The sequence below is a fragment of the Rutidosis leptorrhynchoides genome, chromosome 6, assembly GCF_046630445.1.
Source record: "Rutidosis leptorrhynchoides isolate AG116_Rl617_1_P2 chromosome 6, CSIRO_AGI_Rlap_v1, whole genome shotgun sequence".
Taxonomy (NCBI): Eukaryota; Viridiplantae; Streptophyta; class Magnoliopsida; order Asterales; family Asteraceae; genus Rutidosis; species Rutidosis leptorrhynchoides.
This window is the reverse complement of record NC_092338.1, coordinates 180,832,809-180,851,224: the sequence shown is the minus strand read 5'-3', so window position 1 is coordinate 180,851,224 and position 18,416 is coordinate 180,832,809.

Sequence of the window (18,416 nt, the reverse complement as noted above, 5' to 3'; positions counted from 1 at the left end):
ATTATCATGATATTATGATGTATGAATATATCTTAATATGATATATACATTAAAATGTCGTTACAACAATAATCGTTACATATATCGTTTCGAGTTTCTTAACTTAGTAGTCTCATTTTATGCATATAACTCTTTGTTAATATACTTTGTGAGATATTTACTTATCATAATATCATGTTATATATATATATATATATATATATATATATATATATATATATATATATATATATATATATATATATATATTTCATGTCGTTTTTACAAGTATTAACGTTCGTGAATCGCCGGTCAACTTGGGTGGTCAATTGTCTACATGAAACCTATTTCAAATAATCAAGTCTTAACAAGTTTGATTCCTTAACATGTTGGATACATTTAATCATGTAAATATAGTTTTCATTTAATATATAATCATGGAAAAGTTCGGGTCACTACAGTACCTACCCGTTAAATAAATTTCGTCCCGAAATTTTTAGCTGTTGAAGGTGTTGACGCATCTTCTGGAAATAGGTGTGGGTATTTCTTCTTCATCTGGTCTTCATGCTCCTAGGTGAACTCGGGTTCTCTACGAGCATTCCATCGAACCTTAACAATTGGAATCTTATTTTGCTTAAGTCTTTTAACCTCACGATCCATTATTTCGACGGGTTCTTCAATGAATTGTAGTTTTTCATTGATCTTGATTTCGTCTAAAGGAATAGTGAGATCTTCTTTGGCTAAGAATTTCTTCAGATTCGAGACATGAAAAGTATTATGTACATTGGCAATTTGTTGAGGTAATTAAAGTATATAAGCTACTGGTCCAACACGATCAATAATCTTGAATGGCCCAATGTATTTCGGGTTTAGTTTTCCCCATTTTCCAAAAAGAACAGCGCCTTTCCAAGGTGATACTTTAAGCATGACCATGTCACCGATTTCAAATTCTAAATAATTCTTCTAATGTCCACGTAGCTCTTTTGCCGATTCTGAGCTGTTTTCAACCGTTGTTGAATTTGGATGATTTTCTCGATAGTTTCTTGGATTATATCCGGTCCCGTAATTTGTCTATCCCACACCTCACTCCAACAAATCAGAGACCTGTAATTTCTACCATAAAGTGCCTCAGTGCCATTTCAATACCTGAGTGGTAACTGTTGTTGTAGGAAAATTCTGCTAACGGTAGATGTCGATCCCAACTGTTTCCAAAATCAATAACACATGCTCGTAGCATGTCTTCAAAAGTTTGTATCGTCCTTTCACTCTTCCCATCGTTTTGTGGATGATAGGCAGTACTCATGTCTAGACGAGTTCCCAATGCTTGTTGTAATGTCTGCTAGAATCTTGAAATAAACCTCCCATCCCTATCAGAGATAATAGAGATTGGTATTCCGTGTCTGGAGACAACTTCCTTCAAGTATAGTCGTGCTAACTTTTCCATTTTATCATCTTCTCGCATTGGTAGAAAGTGTGCTGATTTGGTGAGATGATCGACTATTACCCAAATAGTATCATAACCACTTGCAGTCCTTGGCAATTTAGTAATGAAATCCATAGTAATGTTTTCCCATTTTCATTCTGGGATTTCAGGTTGTTGAAGTAGACCCGATGGTTTCTGATGTTCAGCTTTGACCATAGAACACGTCAAACATTCTCCTACGTATTTAGCAATATCGACTTTCATACCCGGCCACTAAAAATGTTTCTTGAGATCTTTGTACATCTTTCCCGCTCCGGGATGTATTGAGTATATGGTTTTATGTGCTTCCTTAAGTACCATTTCTCTCACATCTCCAAACTTTGGTACCCAAATTCTTTCAGCCCTATATCGAGTTCCGTCTTCCCGAATATTAAGATGTTTCTCCGATCCTTTGGGTATCTCATTCTTCAAATTTTCCTCTTTTAAAACTCCCTGTTGCTCCTCCTTTATTTTAGTAAGGTTAGTATGAATAATTATATTCATAGCTTTTACCCGCATAGGTTCTCTGTCCTTTCTACTCAAAGCGTTGGCTACCACATTCGCCTTCCCCGGGTGGTAACGAATCTCAAAATCGTAATCATTCAACAACTCAATCCACCTATGCTGCCTCATGTACAGTTGTTTCTGATCAAATATATGTTGGAGACTTTTGTGGTCGGTATATATAATACTTTTGACCCCATATAAGTAGTGCCTCCATGTCTTTAATGCAAAAACAACAGTGCCCAATTCCAAATTGTGAGTCGTATAATTTTGCTCGTGAATCTTCAATTATCTGGACGCATAAGCAATTACCTTCGTTCATTGCATTAATACACAACCGAGACCTTGCTTTGAGGCGTCACAATATATCACAAAATCATCATTCCCTTCAGGCAATGACAATATAGGTGCCGTAGTTAACTTTTTCTTCAATAATTGAAACGCTTTCTCCTGCTCATCCTTCCATTCAAATTTCTTCCCTTTATGTGTTAATGCAGTCAAGGGTTTTGCTATTTTAGAAAAATCTTGGATTAACCTTCTATAGTAACCAGCCAGTCCTAAAAATTGGCGTATATGCTTCGGAGTTTTCGGGGTTTCCCATTTTTCAACGGTTTCAATCTTTGCCGGATCCACCTGAATACCTTCCTTGTTTACTACGTGACCGAGGAATTGAACTTCTTTCAACCAAAATGCACACTATGAAAACTTAGCGTACAATTTTTCTTTCCTCAACAATTCGAGCACTTTTCTCAAATGTTCTATGTGCTCTTATTCATTCTTTGAGTAAATAAGTATGTCATCGATGAAAACAATGGCTAACTTGTCAAGATATGGCCCAAACACTTGGTTCATGAGGTCCATGAACACAGCTGATGCATTAGTTAATACAAACGGCATATCCATAAACTCATAATGACCGTAACGCGTTCTGAAAGCAGTCTTCGGAATATCATCCTCCTTCACCCGCATTTGATGATACCCAGAACGTAAATCAATCTTCGAATATACTGACGAACCTTGCAGCTGATCAAACAAGTCATTGATTCTTGGCAGTAGATAACGGTTCTTGATGGTAAGTTTGTTCAACTCTCGGTAGTCGATACACAACCTGAATGTACCATCCTTCTTTTTGACAAACAAAATAGGAGCTCCCCACGGTGATGTGCTTGGTCGTATGAAACCATGCTCTAAAAGTTCTTGTAATTAGCTTTGGAGTTCCTTCATTTCGCTGGGTGCGAGTTTGTATGGAGCACGAGCTATTGGTGCAGCTCCTGGTACATGATCTATTTGAAATTCAACAGATCAGTGTGGAGGTAGTCCCGGTAATTCTTTCGGAAATACATCGGGAAATTCTTTTGCGACAGGAACATCATTGATGTTCTTTTCTTCAGAATTGAATTTCTCGACGTGTGCTAGAATGGCATAGCAACCTTTTCTTATTAATTTTTGCTCCTTCAGGTTACTAATAAGATTTAACTTCGCGTTGCTCTTTTCTTCGTACACCATTAAAGATTTCTCTTTTCGCGCATAATGCGTATCGCATTTTTGTAACAAATAATTTCTGCTTTCATCTCTTTCAACCAGTCCATGCCAATTATAACATCAAAACTCCCTAACTCTACTGGTATCAAATCAATCTTAAGCGTTTCGCTAACCAGTTTAATTTTTTGATTCCGACATATTTTATCTGCTGAAATTAATTTATCGTTTGCTAATTCGAGTAAAAATTTATTATCCAAAGGTGTCAATGGACAACTTAATTTAGCATAAAAATCTCTAATCAGGGTCGTTACATTACCCACCTGTTAAAGAAAATTTCATCCCAAAATTTTAAGATGAGGTAGATGGAGGAGTTGGGAAAAGGTGAGGATACTTCTGCATCATTTGATCCTCTCGCTCTCAGGTAAACTCAGGTCCTCATTTGGCATTCCATCGTACTCGGACGATCAGAATCTTGTTGCATTTCAAAGTTTTAACCTCACGGTCCATAATTTCAACAGGCTCTTCCACGAAGTAGAGTTTGTCATCAATAGTAAGTTCTTCAAGTGGTATGATAAGTTCGGGTGCAGCAAGACACTTCTTCAAGTTTGACACGTGGAATGTAGGATGAACTGAGCTCAATTGTGCTAGTAGATCCAAAGGTAAGCAACGGGTCCAACACGCTCCAAAGTTTCAAAAGGACCAATGTATTGTGGGTTTAACCTTCCACGTTTTCCAAAATGGATCACACCTTTCCAAGGTGCAACCTTCAACATTACACGTTCACCGACGTTGAATTCAAAGTCCTTACGTTTACGGTCAGCATAACTCTTTTGACGATCACGGGCCGTCTTAAGTCTAGCTTGAATCTGGGCAATCTTCTCTGTTGTTTCGTGGACTACCTCGGGTCCAGTGATTTGCTTTTCGCCCACGTCGGCCCAACAAATAGGAGATCGGCACTTGCGGCCATACAATGCTTCAAAAGGTGCAGCATTAATGCTCGAGTGATAACTGTTGTTGTACGAGAATTTGGCTAGAGGCAAATGCCTTTCCCAGGCCTTTTCGAAATCAATGACACATGCACGCAACATGTCTTCCAAGGTCTGAATCGTTCGTTCACTTTGCCCGTCGGTCTGTGGGTGATAAGCAGTACTCATGTCGAGACGGGTTCCCATGGCTTCTTGCAAAGAACGCCAAAATCTAGAATCAAAACGGGGATCGCGATCTGAGATGATCGATAAAGGTACACCATGACGAGATACAACCTCTTTGATGTATAATTGAGCAAGTCTCTCCATTGTATCCGTTTCCTTCATCGCAAGAAAGTGTGCAGATTTGGTAAGGCGGTCAACGATAACCCAGATGGTATCGTATCCGCCCACCGTCTTTGGTAGTTTGGTGATGAAATCCATTGTGATCCTTTCCCACTTCCATTGTGGGATTTTCGGTTGTTGAAGCAATCCAGAGGGCCTCTGATGTTCAGCCTTAAATTTTGAACAAGTGAAACACTTACCAACATACGTTGCAACGTCTTTCTTAAGATTCGGCCACCAATACTGTTCTTTAAGGTCGTGGTACATTTTGCCCGCTCCGGGATGAATCAAATATCTCGACTTGTGGGCTTCATCAAGTATAAGGTTCCGTAGATTTCCATAAAGAGGTACCCAAATTCTTCCGGCATAACATCGGAGTCCAGACTCCCCAACCTCGAATCGAGAGACAAGAATGTTCAAATGTTCATGAGATATATTCTCCTCCTTGAGAGCCTCATCTTGGGCTACTATGATCTGGCTGTTGAGGTTTGAATGGATGGTGATGTACAGAGCCCTAACACAAAGAGGTGTCGTCCTCTCCTTTCGGCTTAAAGCATCAGCTACAACATTGGCCTTGCCAGGGTGATAACGAAGTTCACAATCGTAGTCGTTCAATGTCTCGATCCATCATCGCTGTCGCATATTCAGTTGCTTCTGATCAAAGATGTGTTGGAGACTTTTGTGATCGGTGAAGATAGTGCTCTTAGTTCCATAAAGGTAGTGTCTCCACAATTTGAGCGCAAAGACAATGGCTCCAAGTTCGAGATCGTGAGTAGTGTAGTTCCGTTCGTGAATCTTCAGTTGACGAGAAGCATAGGCAATAACCTTTGATCTTTGCATCAGTACACAACCAAAACTACTTTTCGATGCATCACAATAAACAACAAAGTCGTCACTGCCCTCAGGAAGTGATAAGATAGGCGCGGTGGTTAACTTCTTCTTCAAAGTTTGAAATGCCAATTTGTGTGCGGGTTCCCAAATGAACTTCTTCCCTTTGTGAGTCAACGCGGTCAAAGGACGCGAAATCAAAGAGAAACCTTCAATAAATCTTCGGTAGTAACCGGTGAGACCTAAAAATTGGCGAATGTGCATCAGAGTAGTGGGGGTTTCCCACTTGCTGATAGCTTCAATCTTAGCGGGATCAACTTTGATACCCTGGTAGCTCACAACATGACCCAGAAATTGGACTTCCTTTAACCAAAATTCACACTTGGAGAATTTGGTGTAAAGTTGCTCCTATCTCAAGAGTTCAAGTACTAGTCAGAGGTGTTGCTCATGCTCTTCTTCACTCTTAGAGTAGATGAGGATATCATCTATGAAGACGATAACAAACTTATCCAGGTACGGCTTGCAGACACGATTCAAGAGATCCATGAACACGGGAGGTGCGTTGGTCAAACCAAATGGCATCACAAGAAACTCATAATGACCATAACGGGTTCTAAATGCAGTTTTCATCACATCGCTTTCCTTCACCCTCAACTGGTGATAACCGGATCGCAAATCGATCTTAGAGTAAACACACGATCCTTGAAGTTGATCAAAAAGATCGTCAATGCGGGGAAGAGAATACCGATTCTTGATTGTCAATTTATTGAGTTCACGGTAGTCGATACACATGCGGAAGGATCCGTCCTTCTTCTTCACAAAAAAAACAGGTGCACCCCAAGGCGAGAAACTTGGTTAGATAAATCCACGGTCTAGCAGTTCTTGTAATTGGCTCTGTAACTCTTGCATCTCGGAAGGTGCGAGTCAATAAGGTGCGCGAGCTATAGGTGCCGCTCCTGGTACTAAATCAATATGAAACTCTATTGCTCTTGGCGGCGGTAATCCAGGCAACTCTTCAGGGAAGACATCGGAAAATTCGTTCACAATTCGAACGTCATTCACACTTTTCACCTCGGTTTCTACCGTTTTCACATGTGCTAGGACAATAAGACGTCCCTTCTTCATGATCTTTTATGCTTTCACGTAACTGATGATGTTCAGCTTCGAGGTACATCTCTCTCCGTAAATGATCAGTGGCTCACCATCTCCTTGTGGTATACGAAGAGCTTTATCTCCATAGATAATGTCAGCCCTTATCTTGGTCAACCAATCCATACCGACAATAACGTCAAAACTTCCCAATTTGATAGGTATTAAGTTAATTTCGAATTCTGCACCAGCTATGTTGATAATAGCTCCTCGACTAATATGGTAAACTTTCTAAAGTTTTCCATTGGCGACCTCGACAAGCATACTCTCTTTTAACGGGACTAATGACCAATTAATCTTATCGCAAAAGTGTCTACATACATAACTTCTATCAGCACCAGTATCAAATAGGACAGAAGCTAAAAGATTGTTGATAGTGAATATACCTGTCACCAAGTCGGGATTCTGGCATGCATCCCTTGCATTAACGTTGAAAGCTCTACCACGGGGTGGTCCACCGTCTTTTCTTTTGTTGGGGCACGCATTTCTGAAATGGCCCATTTGTCCGCATTCGTAGCACTTTTTAGGTCCTTTGGTGTTCGGCTTCCCATTCAAAGTGGTGACCTTGCAGTCCTTACCGATATGCCCAGTCCGTTGGCACTTTTCACAAACAACGTTACAATACCCAGTATGATGCTTGTAGCACCGCTTGCATTGTGGTAAGGTTCCCTAATAGTTCGAGTTTGAGTTGGTGTTCAGATTGGGGTTTCCACCGTTGTTGTTTCCTCTGAAACCCTCATGTCGTTTCGCCGGGTTTTGATCATAGGTCCTTCCCCTATTGTTATCCCATTTGCGCTTCTCACTACTACCCGCTTCAGACTTTGCCTTCTCCGATTCATCGATGATAATTTGATTCATTAAAGTATGCGCCATACGCATTGCCTCTGGGACATTAGGTGGCTTGGACGAGGTGACATTTCCCTTAATGGACTTAGGAATTCCCCACAAATATCTCTCCATACGCTTGAATTCCGGGGTGACCATGGTAGGACACATCAGGGTTAGTTCCAAATATCTACGATTGTACCCATCGAGATCGTTTCCCACGACCTTCAACTGCATAAACTCAATCTCCATCTTTTGGATCTCGGTCCTAGGGCAATATTCCTCAATCAGGGCCCCTTTGAACTCCTCCCATGGGGTAGCAAACGCCTCATCAATACCTTTTGCTTGAGCCAACATGTTCCACCACGTTAGTGCACTGTCAAATAGCGTGCATGAAGCAAACTTGGTCTTATTCTCCTCTGAACAGTTACTAACTCGAAATATAGATTCTAACTTCTCGAACCATCTAGTGAGACCAACCGGCCCCTCTGTTCCACTGAAGTTGTGGGGTTTGCAGCTTTGGAACTCTTTGTATGTGCACCCATTAAGAATGGGCTGAATAACCGGTGGTGGTGGCGGTGGAGCTTGAAGGTTCCTTTTTGCTAAAGCTGCGGTGACTCGTTCATTGATCATATCCTCGATCTGGGCTGCGGTAGGTGTTGATCGTCCGTTGGCCATGATCTTCTAAACAAAAATTTTGACTCAAGTCAAAATCCAGTATTCAAATAGTAATAATACAGTATATGGTAACCAACATGGAATCAACACATCACATGTTTATTAATTAACGCATCTAGGAACAAATACCACAGAATCATCATATAGTAACGTAAATAGAACACCGTGCAAGAATTAAATAACGCAAAGTTCTATTCTATAGTAATAAGTTGCATACATCTGTATAGGTTCGTACAATACATAAGTGAAACATAAAGCTACAACTAGATTACATAATGAAATCTACTACAAAAGCTCTATGGTGATGGTGGGTGTAGGATGTCCAATACATGGGACATCTAGTCCTCGAGCTCAGTTACCCGAGCACCTAGGATCTCCACCTCCCTCATCAGTTCCTCGACAGAGGGAGTGGGTGGGGTAGGCGGTGCAGTCGGTACGGGTGGTGCTGGTGGAGCTGGTGGTGCAGACGGTCCGGCTCCAGAAGTAGAGGCTGCGAATTGGTAAGGCTTACGGATGAAGGGATCAGCAGGATACGGCACAAGCCGCTTACGGGCGGTAACCCTACGACGCCGACCATATGTGTCAGTGAATGCTCGACCTCCATTAATCCCTGAAATGACGGTACCATCGAAATGGTACCGCTTCTTCGGCGGGGTGGAGGGTGGCTGTACAGGTGCATCATCAGGGTCCTCCTCGTCGGATTCATCATCACTAGAGTCCTCTGTGTATGAGTCGTCAGATGAAGGGTCATCAGAATCATGTGGAGGTGGCTGCACGGGTGGTTATACTGGCTCTCCTTGGGCGGCCATCATCTGTCGGTATCTGAAAGGCGGGATCGGCACCAAACGTCCATCAGGAGCACGTCGGCACCAATGACGATACTGATTACGGAATGGACCTTCCCCAAATTCCGCGGGAATCACAACACCACCAGGATGGTGCTGTGGCTCCTGAGGTACTGGGGCTAGTGGAGCTGGAATCTCCGGGAGGTCCTGGGCTCCGTCTGCAGTACCCACTGGGGCAGGCACATGACTACTAGCTCCGGAGGACGAAGCGCCTGGGTCACTACAGTGTGACGCCGACGGGATCAGAGGATCGACAACAGTGGCAGGTGAAGTGGCTGAAGTGACTGAATCGCTGCCCAAAATGATAGCAGGTGGAATATCAGACATCTGAACAGGGAAAAATAAATTTTCCATGTCAGTAAGTCATAAAGCAAGCACGTATTAGGCTAAGTAACTATAACAGTCTAAATCATGTATAACAGTAAGTAGCATGGCAATAACGACAAGTATCATGCAATCGAAAGCAGATAATAGCATGCAGTAGTGAAAACAAGTAGTAGCATATGGCATGTAGCAGTAAAAGTAAGCAGCAGCATGCAGTAAGTTCAGTGGAAACAAGTAAACTAGCAAGTTTTAGATTGGTCCTATTAGTGAATCCTACTCGGGTCGGTCTTAGACTCACTAATGCAACCTAATTCCCTACAACCAATGCTCTGATACCAAATGTGATGCCCCGTACAAAACCATCGTGTACGAATCATCAACAACAGGATCATTACAAGGTCAAACACTATATGCTATTTCAAAATACGTTTGCATTCATGATAAAAGGTGATGTCTTAACCAACATCAATGTTTAACAACCAAAGTATGCTTCAATGAATAGAAGCAAGGATAATAGTACGTGACCCTCAGGTCGTTACAAATCATAGTTCAAATGTATTAAAGTTTGAATGCATGATAAAGTAGTTCATGCGGTGACATCTCTAGTAAAGCACTGCGGCAGTCTATGAGGCATGACTAGTACACAGCGGAAGCAGCTAACCTTAAGCACCTGAGAAAAACATGCTTAAAAATGTCAACACAAAGGTTGGTGAGCTATAGTTTAAGTATAATAGTATGTAAGGTAGGCCACGAGATTTCAGTGCTACAAAGAGCGTTTCAAAACAGTATGATAAAGTATATGTTTAACCGTGGGCACTTGGTAACTAACTTAACGTTTATAACCCCCTGAAAGTACACTTGGCAAGTGCGTATGTTTACGAAGTATTAAACACTCGTTAAATGCTAGCGCAACTAGCCCGAGTGGGGATGTCAAACCCTATGGATCCATATCTAAGATTCGCGTTCACCGGTTCAAAAACCAATGACTAAACGTTACCGAGCTAAAGGGAATGTTTATGCCGTTGTATAACCCACACATATATAAGTTTAAGTACTCATGCCTAGTATGTAAAACGTAAAATGCGCATGTATTCTCAGTTCCCAAATTAGTTAGAGTAAAAAGGGATGCTATAACTCATAGTGGTAAAGTAGTGGTAAAGTCGAGTCGGGAAATAAGCAAGTACGTAGGTCCAGAAAGTCCTCAACCTAAGTCAAATAGTACTAAGTCAGTAAATCATTCCAATAGGTTTAAATGTATGTAAATTAGGTCTTAAAGGTCATCATCATTCATCATCAAACAAAAGGTGTAAAGTAAGTTTCGTTCTAGAAAAGAGTTTAAAACAAAGGCTGACTTCGGTCAGTCACCACGGCCTCTACACTAACTGAAATAAGGTGAGACCAGTGGCTATGGCTCTGTATATGAGTCCTTTAGTTGTGGTAAAAATTCCAGAAGTAAACTCATCTTCGATTGACCGTGGCGACGGTTTAAGTGCGAGTAGGTCCGAATTTTCAGCACAACGTTAAAAGACATAGTGACACTCGGAGGGCCATAAATTATAAACCGTAACTCGGATTAAGACGAGTCCTAAATGAAAAGTTATATACTAGAACAGAGCTAACTGAATATCAACATTACAGTAGCCCAGGTCATACTTATCAGACCCAGAAATAGTAAAACAGTTGGTTCCGGTGGGTTCTTGGTGCTCGATGCTTATCACGGTTCTCATCCTTGATGCATATAGCTTCAAGTGTACAACTCGTTGATGTGTTTGCATCATCTTAACCAAGGTTTGACCATCATAACACTTGTGTAAGTCTAAGACATGTAGCACAACTCAATTAAGTGTTGCAAGTGTTTTGATGAACCAAAGTTACATCAAAGTCTTAGATTTAACACATACATGAAATATAAAAGTAATATTGAACTACAAACTTGAAAGTAAACTAACTAATCAAGATCTTAAGATGTAGAACATAGTTCTTAGTTAGATCTTGAAGATCCAAGACCCAAAAGTCTAGATCTAAAGTTATTAAGTTAAATCTAACACATGTGTATGAAGTTATAACTAAAAAGTTATACTTCCATGTTCTTGAACATTTAAAGTTAACTTTAGTTCAAGAAAAATGAGATCAAAGTTAACTATTAACACTTGACCAACAACAACATGATTCATGAATTTAAAAAGTGCAAGAATGAAGTAATAAACTAAATAAACAAGTAACTAGTTCATTGTTGTTCATACTTTAAAGATTCAAGCCAAAGTCTTGATCTTTAAGAAAAGTAAACTTTAAGTTTACTAACATGTATTACAAGTATGATTTTACAACATATGAACTTACAATCTTTTAAAACAATAAATGTAGAGCATAACTAGTAAGTTAGGTTCTTGTGTGTTCTTGTAAATATAAGATAATATGAAGAATCAAACTAAAGAGTTTGGTTCTTAGTAACTAGTAAGTAATCAACAATAAACAAAGAGCAATTAGTTAAACAAGCAAAAGATGATGATAAAGATGATTTAAGTTTCAGTTTTGTCAAGGAAAAAGGAGAGGAAGTTTGTTCATGTTACTTACAATATTGAGAGGGAATGGAGAGAAAAAGTTTGAGAGAAAATGGAAGCAAGTAAGTATGTGTAAAAGTGAGGAAGTGAATGAGAGAATACAAGTAATAAGTTAACAAATTTTGAAAGCAAAAACAACTCCCCATGATACAAAAGCCGACAGCTTTGGGAAGGGAAAGAGGAAGAGATGTGTCCACAAGTTTATTGCATGTAAAGACTTAAAAAGGTGGTTATTTGAGGTGTTGTTATGGGAAATATGTGTAACTAAGTAAGTAACAAGATTCTATAAGCATTTAATCTATTTAGTTAAGTTTGAAAGTAATACTTGCATGTATAATGGGCTAACTAATCCATTAAGGTGAGTAGAGTGGGCTTCTCAAGTCCATTAACACAAGCCCATGTCCAAATAAATAATAATCCAAGTAAAAGTTCATTAACACTAATAAAGGCCTAAGTAATTAACTAGTATCCTTGGTTAATTAAAATGATTAATAAAATCAATCATGAATGTAAATAATATTTGAAAATATTATTCGTGTAATGTACGCGTGTCACAAAGACGTTTCGGGGCATTTAAAGTCAAGTATGATAACATGTAAATGTATGTAAACAATACATTCATTAAATCACAAGTATTAATAATAATTATTAATAAATAAACGTTGGAAAATTTAGGGTCGTTACAAATACCCAATCCCATATGAGTGGGGTATGGGGGAGGTGGGATGTAGACAATCCTTCCTCTATCCTAGAATAAAGAGAAATCATTTCTCCACCCCGAGTTAATGTAAATCGACGTTTTACATTAAAATGATTTCATACGTTTAATTATCCTTTAGGCTTAACCCTTCGAATAAACTTTAATTTAAAAATATAAAACCCGTATCACTCTATATATGATTTTACTTTCTTAAATGAAAACGTTTTACGATATAACAATCTATATTAAAACTTTTAATGATTTTGAATATATGTAGTTTTGAAAAACTATAAATTATATCGTTAAATAAAGATTTCGAATATATATATGTATGTATGTATATATATATATATATATATATATACAAATTTCTAAACGTTAATATATATATATATTCTATAACGTGACAAAATATAATATTATTTAGTTATATAACAAATTGAGTATACTTATCTTTCTTATATTAAAGATTTTTAATTAATATATTTTAATAAATAACGAGACGATGATTTATAGAAGCAAATGACCAAAACGCTCGAACGTTCAAGTTACACTTCGAGTGATATAGTTTAATTATGATTAAATCTAATTATTGATATAGTTACACGTCTCGAAACGTAAAGTGCTAGTTTTCTAAGCGTACGAAAATGCGTTGGAGAAACCGAAACCGGCACATATGTCGAGCGACAACGTACGAATTATCGGAACTAAATTTACAAATTTACTATGCATGTAAATATAATATAATATGTAATTAATTATATAAATTAAATATATTATATATATCATATAATAAAAACCAGCAGCCCACGAGAAAAATGAATTAGAGCTGAAATCCAATGTCATGCGATCGCATGGCATATTGCCTTCATACCCATCGCATGGGGTCTGAAGTCAGGCCACTTCTATAAATTTGACAGTTTTTGGCTCGAGAACACATACACAAATATCTCTCTCACTCTCTGTAATAATAATAATAATAATAATAATAATAATAATAATAATAATAATAATAATAATAATAATAATAATAATATTATTATTATTATTATTAATCTTATGGTTAGGAGTATTATTATTAGTAGTATTATACATAAAATATTATGACGAAGTGTTGTCCGAGTGATATCAAAATTGTTTCTCGAGTGAGTCGAAGCTAAGGAAATTATGGGTTACAGCTATGGAGGTTATGGGTAATGTTCGTGGGTATTTTTCGTGAGGTTAACCTAGCGTTTATCATTTCCTTTGCGTCTACGTACTTTCCTGTAATATTGAATCACAATATTGATACGTGAGCATTCATATCTTATCCTTTATATATTAATAGTGTATCCCTGACTAGTGCTCGAGTATATATGATTATGCATGCTTGTATGTTTAATTTCGTCATTAAATAGTTTATGATAAATCACGAATTTGATACATATGTTACTGAGATAAGGTATATGATATGCATGTCGTTGGAAAGCTGGCGAAAAATTTATAACTTTTCATTTAGAAATCGTGTGGTTTCGATAAACAGATTAAAAGATATGGTCAACTGAATTATCATTAATTCTAATATTATTATTATTGTTATTACTATCGTCGTTATTGTTATCGTCATTATTATTATTAAATAATAATTATTATTATTATTATTATCATTATCGTTATCAATATAAGTATTAAAATTGTTATTATTATTATTAATACTATCGTGATTATCATTAAGGTTATTATTAATACTATCGTGATTATCACTAAGGTTATTATTATTATTATTATTATTATTATTATTATTATTATTATTATTATTATTATTATTATTATTATTATTATTATTATTATTATTATTATTATTATTATTATCATTATAATAATTATTAGTATTATCACTAGTATTATTATAATTATTATTATTAGTATCGTTATCATTAAAACTAATATTAGTATCATCTAATTATTATGATTACTATTATTATCCTTATTATGAATGCGATATAAAAGAGGACTGAAAGCTTTAAACAAATCGATTAGAAAATAATGAGTATAAGTATTATGATGAAATTAAAACATTGTAAGATATTGATTTAGATAAAAATATCATTTTCATTATTTTTATCATTATTATTATTATTAAAAGTATCATTAATATTAAAACTATCATTTTATTAAAATTATCATTTTTAATAGAAATATCATTGTTATTATAAAATATCATTATTATTATCATTTTAGTATTATTATTATTAAAATTATCATTTTGAATAGAATTATTATTTTTATATAAAATATTATTATTATTATTATTATTATTATAGTTAATATTAAAAAGTATCGTTATTATTAAGATTATCATGATTAGAATTATCATTTTATTATAATTAATATCATCATTAGTAAATATAAATATTGTTATTATTATTATTAGAAGAATAATAATAATTATTATTATTACAAAATAATACAACTTTTACACATTATTATTATCAATATTATTTTATCAAATAAATATGTGATACAAAGATGTAAGACCCAAAACCCAAGTGTACAGGGTGCACAAGCAGTGGCGCGCAACACAGCTTCTTGCTTTTTATTTAAAGTTAAATGAGGGGCTGGTCTTTTCACCTGGAGGTCGGTTTTAGGCCACAAAATGGCAGATTGGTGGACTCTTTCAAGTCCACAACCTTATCTTCATTCTCTCATCTTCAACCTCCAACACTAGAGTGAGAAAGAGCTTAGAGAGAGAAAGCTTGATTTGGAGGAGAAGGAGTTGGATTCTTACCAAAGCTCGGGTATTAAAGTTGTTCATCTCGTTCACGGCTACGTTGTGGTAGTATTGGTAAGTTCTAACTCTGAATTTTCATAGTTTGATTTAGTGTTCATAATTGGGGTTTTGATTTGGGTGTTCTTGAGTTAACCCACTAGTGGGTAAATGGGTGTTTTGACTTGAGATTAGGTCAAAATGGGTTTTGTGTAAATTAATGCAAGTAATATGTTTTGATGATGAAACCTCGAGTAAAATAAGTTGTTGGAACATAGTCACTAGTCGATTGTGATTATGAGGGTTTTCGGGTGAGAATTGACTTGGTCAAAGTGGAAGTATGTGCAAATGGGTCAATATTGCACTTATTAGTGTTTTGGGTATAAGCTTGAGAGTTTTAGCTTAATTGCTGTGAATTACTTAGGTGATTTACTTTTGGACGATTAGGAGCTCAAGCGGGATTGGCTCTTCAAGTAACCGACGTGAGTGGAATATTTATACGTTTATGTACATAATTTGGTTGCTTGTGTGCGGCGTGGTAAGTGACATCCGTTAGGATTCACTTTTCGGGGACCACAATTGGGTTGGAAAATATAGTGAGTGATATCCGTATGGATAGCTCTTCGTTGGCTATATTTGGTTGCGATAAGTGGTGAGTGATATCTGGAAGGAATAACTCTTTGTCGACCACGATTGAAGGTGTAGCATGTGACGAGTGATTAATGTTTGACCTATCGCTCTTCGTTGGTTACATGTGTGTGTGTTTGGTTATGTAGCGAGTGATTAATGGTTGACCTATCACTCTTCGTTGGCTACATGCCTGCGTTTGGTTATGTGACGAGTGATTAATGCTTGACCTATCACTCTTCGTCGGTCACATGTGTTTGTTTGGTTATGTGGCGAGTAATTAATGTTTGGCCTATCGCTCTTCGTCAGCCACATGTGTGTGTTGGGGTAAGTGGTGAGTGTTATCCGTTTAGGGATCCGCTCTTCGTTGACCACTTATCGTACGATGGTAAGCGATTACGCTTTTCATCGACCATCCTTGTGATTGAGGTAAGTGTTAACGTTTCGGTTGCACTTTTCGTCTGCCTCATGGTGCGTAGTGGTGAGTGGTTAACGTATTTGACCTACCGCTCTTCGTCGGCCATGTACGCGTTGCGATGGGTGGTGAGTGGTTAACGTATTTGACCTACCGCTCTTCGTCAGCCACCATCGAGTCGAATGTCAAAATTGTGTATGTTGGGGTGTGTAAGTTTCACTAGCATTGTACGTACTTTTGTTGTTGGCACGTATTATTGTTGAGATCTCTATGCTAATGGTGTTGACTTGTTGTTCGTACGATTATACATTTATTGCGGTTTGCTAATGTTATTGTGTTGTTTGTATAGGTGTATGCAAGTGATTACGTATGCGTATAATTATTGCATTCACTAAGCATTAGCTTACCCTCTCGTTGTTTACATTTTTCGGTTCGGAGGCGGACGTGGCAAGGGTATGCTCGGGATTAGATGATTTCCCCTTTTGATGCTTGCTTGGATTACTTTTGGTTTCGACTTAGGATTGGGTAGTTTATCCCCAAACATCATGCTCGTAGTTGTGTTTGGAACTTAAACTCATGTAGTCGAAAACTTGTATTTTGTACGAAAGTCATAAAACGGCCGATGTGGGCCCGGTGTCGTAAAACTTGTTTTATTATTGAAACGTGTTAGTTTTACATATTATAAAATATTGTGAAAAGCGTTTAGTCTAAAAGTGTCGGGAAGTGGGAGATCATTAAACGAAAATTGGAAAATTCGGACAGAACTGATTTGGCCTTGTGCGCGTCGCGCACATTGAGGGTTGCGCGCCGCGCACCCTCCTGTATATATAAAAAAAATTTCTTGCGTATTCGGTTGGATAACGGGTTGGGTCGTTACAAGTTGTATCAGAGCATGGTCTAAGGGATTTAGGTGACTTGAGATAGGCGCCTAGACTTAGAATTTTTGTGTGCGCTTATTTGTTGCGGGACTTGTAGGATTACGGGTCAGTTCGGGTTTTAGTTAGTGCCTTAGAGAATAGGTGAACTAATTATGTATTGATTACATTGTTACTAATTATGTTGTTTTGTGTTGAACGTCTAGCGAGATAGTTGTTGTATTCATTAGCTCGGCATTGCGTGTGAGCGTAATAATAATTTGCGACCATTATTACGGTTGCAAGCCAAGTCATGCAAGTGATGTACAACAAGTATTGAACTAGATGGGATGCACGAACGGTGGCATAATTATATGATTGTGAATATTGATCGTGGCGGTGTATGTAATTTATTCGTGTTGCGTTCCTAACCGCGTTCATTTCTTAGAATGAAGACGAGGAACGGACATGATAATGGTGATCAAGGCGAGGACTCCGAGTTCACGGCCAAGGTTGAGGCCATCTTTGAGCGTCAAAAGTCGGAGTTTCTAGAGGACATTAAAAAGATGTTCTTAGATACGATTGACGAGCAAGTAGTCAATCTAGTCAAGGAACAAGTTAAGGTTGTTTTTCAAGAGGATAATGTGGGAAGACGAGACTTTTACTACAAAAACTTCAAGGATTCTCAACCTCCCACTTTTGAGGGAGAACGAGACCAACTCAAGAGTGCTCGATGGATCTCCGATATGGAGGGGGCCTTTCGTACTAGTGAGTCCCCTCTCGATAAGAAGACGAGGTATGGTAGTAGTATGTTAAGGGGTGACGCCAAGTTGTGGTGGGATGCGAAAATCCAAATTTATGGTGAGGAACAATGTATGGAGTTCACATGGTACGAGTTTAAGGCGGAATTTTTCAAGGAATATCGGACTTCGGCCGATCTTTCTAAGCTTAAAGACGAGTTGCGTGCTTTGAGACAAGGGTCAATGGATTTAAACACTCTCAAATCCGTTTTCTTATCGAAGACCCAATTTTTCCCGGAGTATGTCGGGAATGATCATATGTTGAAGGAAGACTTTTACTGAACTTTAAATGACCACTACCAAGAGAAGATTAGTAGGAACGTGGTG